A 9,461-nucleotide genomic window follows, 5' to 3' on the forward strand; every position below is an offset into this window, starting at 1 on the left:
GGTGTGGGAAAGGCAAGGAAAGCCAGGTGACCTCGAGTGTTTCTCATGCTCTCTCCGTGAGGGCCGGAGGAGAGGAGAGGTCAAAGAGGTGTTTGCCATCTCCCTTGGGTTGGCATACAGACTGGTTTTCCCCAGTGACTAGAACGGGGTGCACTTACTTGGAGAGGGGTGACCTGAGTTGTGGCCAGAGCCAAGGCAGCACTGGGGTGGCCTGCAACGAGGCTCGTTCAGGGGCGCTGCTCCTGCTTTTGTCTAAGTTGGCTGGTCTGCCCTAGGTGGTCTCTTAACACATGCACATGAGTCCAGAGTTCCCCCGCTAGAAGTAGATCTTCCAGGCTTCCCTGGTGGCACAGTGGTTAAGAATCCGCCTGCCAGTTCAGGGGACACAGGTTCGAGCCCTGGTCCGGGAAGATCCCACATGCCACGGAGCAACTAAGCCCGTGCGCCACAGCTAATGAGCCTGCACTCTAGAGCCCGCGAGCCACAACTAGAGAAAGCCCGTGCACAGCAACAGGCCCAATGCAGCCAAAAATAAATAAATTAATTAAATTAAAAAAAAAAAAAGTAGTAGATCTTCTAAGGACAGTGAGAAGTGGGGTGGGGGTGGGGTAATCAAAGTGGAAGTAGCAGGCCCTTTCACCGCCAGGAGACGGGTAGTTTATAGTTGGGAGCGCCTCTAATTTTGCCGGAAACTCAAACCACTGTCCTTTCTCTGGTGTAGGCCTCGTAACTGGCTGTTGCTCTCAGACCTGCTCAAGAAACTGCAAATGTCCTCCTGCATATTCCGCTGCAATTTTCCAAATGTGGAAATTGTCACCATCGCGGAGGCCGAGTTCTACCGGCAAGTGTCAGCAAGTCTCTTATTCTCTTGCCCCAAAGACCTGGAGTCCTTTAATCCAGAAAGTAAGGAGCTCTTAGATGTGGTGGAGTTCACGAACGAGCTTCAGACTCTGCTGGGCTCATCCGTGGAGTGGATCCTCCCCAGAGACCTGGACTCAGACGACGCCTGGTGAGCTCGCCGGGGCCCGCCGTGTACAGTGTGTCATGGTGTTAATCCTTATGCATATGTGTCCTAATACGACTATTTCTGTAAAGAAAGGACACGATGAGACACGACTCCAGTCGGAAGGACTTTGAAACATGTTTTTTTCTTTTTAAACTTTTAAGTCAGTTTTTATGAAGTTGTTAATAAAGTTTCTTTACTTTTCAATGTACACATGCTTTGGAATATGTTTGTTTTTACTCGGAACAATTGTTTCTTTTCTTTTTTAAGGAGAAAAAAAAAAAGGGAAAGGAGCTCCACACTTTGACTTAATTTCATACAAAGCTCCGACGACAGAGGCCATAACTGTTGAGAGTTGCTTTGGGGGCAAATTAAACCAGTAAAATTTTAAACTCTTCCTCCATATTAAAGGGATTGAATAAATTGGCCACTTTGGTGCACCTGTGTCCTGCGAATTGTCCAGTTGGAGATGGAGGTTTAGGAAGTGAGTTTCAGTCTTGTTTAAGTCTCTTCCCATCAGACTGGTCTCGTGATTTCCTACACACCATGTTACTTCCTGTCTACCTTTCCTTGGTGTTGTTCATGCCTGGATTATCTCCTGTACCTGCTCAAACCTTGGTCCATTCTCATTTGTACCATGGAAGTTTGTCATGCTGGATACTGTCAGAACTAATTTTACTTAAGTTTGTGTTAAGGTGCAAAGCACACGTTTTGTATATTTTCTGTTTTTTGTGTTTGTCTATATTTTATGGTTTCGCTTCAAGAAATATTATGGGAAGGGAAATAGCAAGATGTAAAGAGCAAAAAAGTCATCATTCTCTTTCAATTGTTAGAACATCTATCTGCAATCATAATTATGATGCACTGTGGTATGTGTTAAAATAGTAAATACATGTAACGTCCCGTAGGAGCAGCAAACTCTGGTGTTGGTGAGGGTGTGTCATGGAAGTAATCACAAAGCAGGTGACTGTTGGTTGGGGTCCTGAAACATTAGTGTGCCTTCCCTGTGTCCAGTAGTGGTCTGGAGGGGTCAGGAAGCCTGCCTTTGAATTTGAGGGAACAGAGGGTTTGAGGTCCTCTCTCTTCTATTGCTCTAGTACACTGCATAGCAGCAGTATACTGGGTTTACAGTTGACGTTTAAATCGCTGATTGATCATTAAGATTGGGATGTATCTTTGGAAATGAAAATAGGAAGAATCGTATGCTTTTTTTTTTTTCTTTTTTTTCCTATATCTGAAAAGGTATGTAGTACTTTGCTGAGTGGTTGGGAATAAAGTTTGCAGTATTCAGTGTATTCAGTTTTAGTATCTAAATAGAATTAAACTGTTGCTGTAAAGTGGAATAGCACTTTGTTACTGACAAGTTTTAGAATGCATCTGTTCGTCAATTACCTGTTTGGGAAGATTGTAGTTAATGATTTTGAGAATGTGGCTATAAACCTCCAACTGACTCAAGAAAAGCAAATAAGTCAAGATTGACAAATGTATAGGCTCTTCATCTTTTGTGTGTGTGGGTTTTTTTTTTTCCTTTTAGGTATTTGTCAAGGTATAAAGAATTCTATCACACTTAAGACAAGTTAAGTAAACGTCACGGGGTGTATTCTGACATGGCATGGAGCAGATCCCATGGCCTAGATCTTAAAGGTGATTTTATGTTTAAACTTTCATGAAAACATATGTGATTGAAACACATTAATATATTGATACAGAGGGCAGTTAATTTTTGTCTTTTTTTGTGTGTGTGTGTGGTACTGTTGTGGCCTCTCCCGTTGCGGAGCACAGGCTCTGGACGCGCAGGCTCAGCGGCCATGGCTCACGGACCTAGCCGCTCCGCGGCATGTGGGATCTTCCCGGACCGGGGCACGAACCCATGTCCCCTGCATTGGCAGGCGGACTCTCAACCACTGCGCCACCAGGGAAGCCCTAATTTTTGCCTTTTGATACATGTGAGCACAGCTTTCATTTTGCTGAAAGAATATGACCAGTTTTCAGTTTGGGATTCTACCATTTAGGAAAGATAGTCCACTTAATTTTAGAAATAAGAGATTTAATATATAATACCTAATAATACTTTTATGTATTTTTTTACTGAAAACATTTATTGTAATACTGTGAAGAAACTATGCCATTCTAGTCTTCAAGACTTAAATGAATCAAGTGTTTATTAGCTGTTGTAGTTTTTAAACTAATAAAAGTCAGTACATCAGCAATTTGTAAATACAGTTTTTGAAATAATGCCTTAACAACTTTACAGTGGTTATAATGACTGTATTTAGGCCTAAAGTTAGTTAATAATTTGACATGAAGGCTTTTTAATAGTTTGATGGTGCAGATCAGGGATAGGTAAACTCTGGCTGGTGGGCCAGATCCAGCCCGTCGCCTGGCTTTGTAAAGGAAGTTTTTCTGGAACATAGTCGCACCCATTGTTTACGTGGTAGTTATGGCTCCTTTCACCCTACACCAGTGGGGCCGAGTAGTTGCAACAGAAACTGTATAGCCCACAAATCTGGAAATGTTTAAATTTAGATTTTAAAAATTGAAAACTTCTTTGAGCCTATACAGGGCAAGTCCATTGACCCCTGAGGTAGAAAACAGGAACTTGGGTGCGGAAGCCAAATGGCCTAGGTTCAAATTCCCTTTCTCCCATTTCATAGCTAGTGACCATGGGCAAATCACTTAACCTCTATGCCTCATTATGAGGTTTAAATGCACTTATTTGTATAAATAGTGCCTGGCACATACTAAGCTCTGTGTAAGTGATTGCTGTTGTTTCTGCTTGGAGCTTTAATAAGTTATTGTTAATAGAAAAATGACACTAATGATTTTCCTTATAGAGTAACAAAGGCACTTTGAGTCTTTTACATTTTCAGGAATGTAATAAGACTTTTTTCATTGACAGTCAGTGTTCCCTGTTACCAAAATTTACTTTATGAATATAAAGAATTGAATATCTTCAAGACAGTACTTTTGCTTAAATGTCAAACCATTATTTTCCCAAGGCACATCAAACTGGCTCTGCATAGTCCAGGCCTCTAAAGCTTGTGTGCACACCCTAGGTAGCATGTGAGATACATTTTGTAAATACAGTTTTTTAAATAATGCTTGAGACTTCCCTGGCGGTCCAGCAGTTAACACTATGTGCTCCCAATGTAGGGGGCTTGGGTTCGATCCCTGCTCAAGGAACTAGATCCCACGTGCCTGCCATAACTAAGAGCCCACATGCCACAACTAAAAGATCCGGCATGCTGCAACTAAAGACCCGGCACAGCCAAACAAACAAACAAGCAAATAAATAAATAAATCTTTATAAAAAAATAAGTAAAATAAAATAATGCCTTAGGAGTTAGGAAAAGAAAATATTAGAACATTTTTACCTTTGTATTATTTTAAAAAATCTGTGTAGTTTATCATGTACATAAATTCTATGTATGGAACTTTGTGTATATAATTTGTTAATAAATAAGATGCATATTAAAAAGTTTTCTTATGATTTGCCCAGTCAGGTGTTTGGAGGCCATTGGAGGACAGGATGATGAAATATAGGGCCTCAGCAAAGATAGAATTTAGAACCAATTCCCTGACTTAGAAGATAAGGAAAATAATTCATAGACTGTAATTGAGTTGTCCAACTTTACATAAGTGTTCAGAAACAGGAAATGCAGTGGCTAGAATCTAATCACTGACCGAGCAGAATCTGGGTCACTCACTGGACTCGTAAACCAGAAGTGACTGTTGAAGTTCTCAGGTTGATGCTCCTGGCATATATGCTTGATCTGTGTGTGTGTGTAAATCTCTGACATAAGAAGCCATACTCAGGCACACCCTGTTTCCTTATTCAAGCATCTTAATTTCATCCCATTAAATCTTTGAAGTATCCGACTACCAGAAGGCATGAAGAAACCTGGGCTGAGAGTCTTCATTCCAGGAGACGTGATCTTGACTGCATGGCTGGTTTGAGGCGCATCACTCTGAACTGCAACACGCTCATTGGTGACCTGGGTGCAAGTGCTTTGGCAGAATCTCTTAGTGAGGATTTATGGCTTAGAGGGAAATTCTAAAATTGAAAATATTGAATTTTTAATATGCTTAGCTTTTGGCATGATACTATTGTGATAGGATGTTTTAAAGCCTCATTTTACTGATAGCTTTTATTTTGCTTTTAAACTTTCTCTAAGAGTTGCATATATCCTTTACAGAAAATACAGAGTTACAAGAGAACCTATAATTTTAATACCCAGATATAATCACTGTTCATTTTGGCGTATATACTTTCAGTCTTTTTTTCTTCTACAAATATATATGTACACTTAGGGATTACAAAAATAGAATTGTAGTATACTTGCTATTTCACATTCCTGCTTTTTTCACTTAAAGATGTATCATGTAGTATTGCGTCGTATTGATGTCCCATAGTTTAATCAATTCTTTGCAATTCTATTTAGACAGTTTGCTTTTCCCTGTCAGAAACAATGTGAATATGTTGTATATACATCTCTGTGTCCATCGGGATTACTTCTGTAGAATAAGGTACTACAAGTGGAATGACTAAGTGTGACCTATTTTTAAGACATTTGATACACATGGCCAAATTACCACCCAGAAAGGCTATGCCAATTTGTAGTCCACCCCAACAGTAGATGGGAAGCCTGCCTCTCACAAACACTGGCCTGTAGCACTTGTAAAAAAATGTGAAACTACAAAAATGAGTACCTCTCCATTTTCTATGCAAGTGGGATTACTCCAAATTTTATAACTTTTTTCAATTAATTTAGTATGAGCATTTTAGCAAGTCAGTAAATTTGCATCTCCTACATCATTTTTTGTGATTGTTCAGTATTCCATTATATGAATATGCCACAGTGCACATAGCTTATCCATTCTTTTTTTTTTTTTTTTTGGACAACTTTATTTGATTTTTTTCTATGTTTACTGTTAAAATATATGCTCAGTGGGGTAAAAGTAAATTTGTTTACTTCTTTTTTTTTTTTTTAAGTTTAATTTTTTTTTATTAGTTTCTGCTTTATAACAAAGTGAATCAGTCATACATATACATCTGTTCCCACATCCCTTCCCTCATGCATCTCCCTCCCTCCCACCCTCCCCATCCCACCCCTCCAGGCGGTCACAAAGCACCGAGCTGATCTCCCTGTGCTCTGCGGCTGCTTCCCACTATCTATCTACCTTACGTTTGGTAGTGTATATATGTCCATGCCTCTCTTTCGCTTTGTCACAGCTTACCCTTCCCCCTCCCCATATCCACAAGTCCATTCTCAAGTAGGTCTGTGTCTTTATTCCCGTTTTACCCCTAGGTTCTTCATGACATTTTTTTTTTAAATTCCGTATATATGTGTTAGCATACGGTATTTGTCTTTCTCTTTCTGACTTACTTCACTCTGTATGACAGACTCTAGGTCTATCCACCTCATTACAAATAGCTCAGTTTCGTTTCTTTTTATGGCTGAGTAATATTCCATTGTATATATGTGCCACATCTTCTTTATCCATTCATCCAATGATGGACACTTAGGTTGTTTCCAGCTTCGGGCTATTGTGAATAGAGCTGCAATGAACATTTTGGTACATGTCTCTTTTGGAATTATGGTTTTCTCAGGGTATATGCCTAGTAGTGGGATTGCTGGGTCATATGGTAGTTCTATTTGAAGTTTTTTAAGGAACCTCCATACTGTTCTCCATAGTGGCTGTACCAATTCACATTCCCACCAGCAGTGCAAGAGTGTTCCCTTTTCTCCACACCCTCTCCAGCATTTATTGTTTCTAGATTTCTTGATGATGGCCATTCTGACTGGTGTGAGATGATATCTCATTGTAGTTTTGATTTGCATTTCTCTAATGATTAATGATGTTGAGCATTCTTTCATGTGTTTGTTGGCAGTCTGTATATCTTCTTTGGAGAAATGCCTATTTAAGTCTTCTGCCCATTTTTGGATTGGGTTGTTTGTTTTTTTGCTATTGAGCTGCATGAGCTGTTTATAAATTTTGGAGATAAATCTTTTGTCAGTTGCTTCATTTGCAAATATTTTCTCCCATTCTGAGGGTTGTCTTTTGGTCTTGTTTATGGTTTCCTTTGCTGTGCAAAAGCTTTGAAGTTTCATTAGGTCCCATGTGTTTATCTTTGTTTTTATTTCCATTTCTCTAGGAGGTGGGTCCAAAAGGATCTTGCTGTGATTTATGTCATAGAGTGTTCTACCTATGTTTTCCTCTAAGAGTTTGATAGTTTCTGGCCTTACATTTAAGTCTTTAATCCATTTTGAGCTTATTTTTGTGTATGGTGTTAGGGAATGATCTAATCTCAAACTTTTACATGTCCCTGTCCAGTTTTCCAAGCACCACTTATTGAAGAGGCTGTCCTTTCTCCACTGTACATTCCTGCCTCCTTTATCAAAGATAAGTTGGCCATATGTGCGTGGGTTTATCTCTGGGCTTTCTATCCTGATCCACTGATCTATCTTTCTGTTTTTATGCCAGTACCACACTGTCTTGATTACTGTAGCTTTGTAGTATAGTCTGAAGTCAGGGAGCCTGATTCCTCCAGCTCCGTTTTTCGTTCTCAAGATTGCTTTGGCTATTCGCGGTCTTTTGTTTTTCCAAACAAATTTTGAAATTTTTTGTTCTAGTTCTGTGAAAAATGCCAGTGGTAGTTTGATAGGGATTGCATTGAATCTGTAGATTGCTTTGGGTAGTAGAGTCATTTTCACAATATTGATTCTTCCAATCCAGGAGCATGGTATATCTCTCCATCTATTTGTATCATCTTTAATTTCTTTCATCAGTGTCTTATAATTTTCTGCATACAGGTCTTTTGTCTCCTTAGGTAGGTTTATTCCTAGATATTTTATTCTTTTTGTTGCAATGGTAAATGGGAGTGTTTTCTTGATTTCATTTTCAGATTTTTCATCATTAGTGTACAGGAATGCCAGAGATTTCTGTACATTAATTTTGTATCCTGCTACTTTACCAAATTCATTGATTAGCTCTAGTAGTTTTTCGGTAGCATCTTTAGGATTCTCTATGTATAGTATCATGTCATCTGCAAACAGTGACAGCTTTACTTCTTCTTTTCCAATTTGGATTCCTTTTATTTCCTTTTCTTCTCTGATTGCTGTGGCTAAAACTTCCAAAACTAGGTTGAATAAGAGTGGTGAGAGTGGGCAGCCTTGTCTTGTTCCTGATCTTAGTGGAAATGGTTTCAGTTTTTCACCATTGAGGACAATGTTGGCTGTGGGTTTGTCATATATGGCCTTTATTATGTTGAGGAAAGTTCCCTCTATGCCTACTTTCTGCAGGGTTTTTATCATAAATGGGTGTTGAATTTTGTCGAACACTTTCTCTGCATCTATTGAGATGATCATATGGTTTTTCTCCTTCAACTTGTTAATATGGTGTATCACATTGATTGATTTGTGTATATTGAAGAATCCTTGCATTCCTGGAATAAACCCCACTTGATCATGGTGTATGATCCTTTTAATGTGCTGTTGGATTCTGTTTGCTAGTATTTTGTTGAGGATTTTTGCATCTATGTTCATCAGTGATATTGGCCTGTAGTTTTCTTTCTTTGTGACATCCTTGCCTGGTTTTGGTATCAAGGTGATGGTGGCCTCGTAGAATGAGTTTGGGAGTGTTCCTTCCTCTGATATTGTTTGGAAGAGTTTGAGAAGGATGGGTGTTAGCTCTTCTCTAAATGTTTGATAGAATTCACCTGTGAAGCCATCTGGTCCTGGGCTTTTGTTTGATGGAAGATTTTTAATCACAGTTTCAATTTCAGTGCTTGTGATTGGTCTATTCATATTTTCTATTTCTTCCTGAGTCAGTCTTGGCAGGTTGTGCATTTCTAAGAATTTGTCCATCTCTTCCAGGTTGTCCATTTTATGGGCATAGAGTTGCTTATAGTAATCTCTCATGATCTTCTGTATTTCTGCAGTGTCAGTTGTTACTTCTCCTTTTTCATTTCTAATTCTATTGATTTGAGTCTTCTCCCTTCTTTTCTTGATGAGTCTGGCTAATGGTTTATCAATTTTGTTTATCTTCTCAAAGAACCAGCTTTTAGTTTTATTGATCTTTGCTATCGTTTCCTTCATTTCTTTTTCATTTATTTCTGATCTGATTTTTATGATTTCTTTCCTTCTGCTAACTTTGGGATGTTTTTGTTCTTCTTTCTCTAATTGCTTTAGGTGTAAGGTTAGGTTGTTTATTCGAGATGTTTCCTGTTTCTTAAGGTGGGATTGTATTGCTATAAACTTCCCTCTTAGAACTGCTTTTGCTGCATCCCATAGGTTTTGGGTCGTCGTGTCTCCATTGTCATTTGTTTCTAGGTATTTTTTTATTTCCTCTTTGATTTCTTCAGTGATCACTTCGTTATTAAGTAGTGTATTGTTTAGCTTCCATGTGTTTGTATTTTTTACAGCTCTTTTCCTGTAATTGATATCTAGTCTCATAG

The sequence above is a fragment of the Mesoplodon bidens genome (genome assembly GCF_964165515.1).
Source record: "Mesoplodon bidens genome assembly, contig: HAP1_SCAFFOLD_240, whole genome shotgun sequence".
In the NCBI taxonomy this organism is placed as follows: Eukaryota; Metazoa; Chordata; class Mammalia; order Artiodactyla; family Ziphiidae; genus Mesoplodon; species Mesoplodon bidens.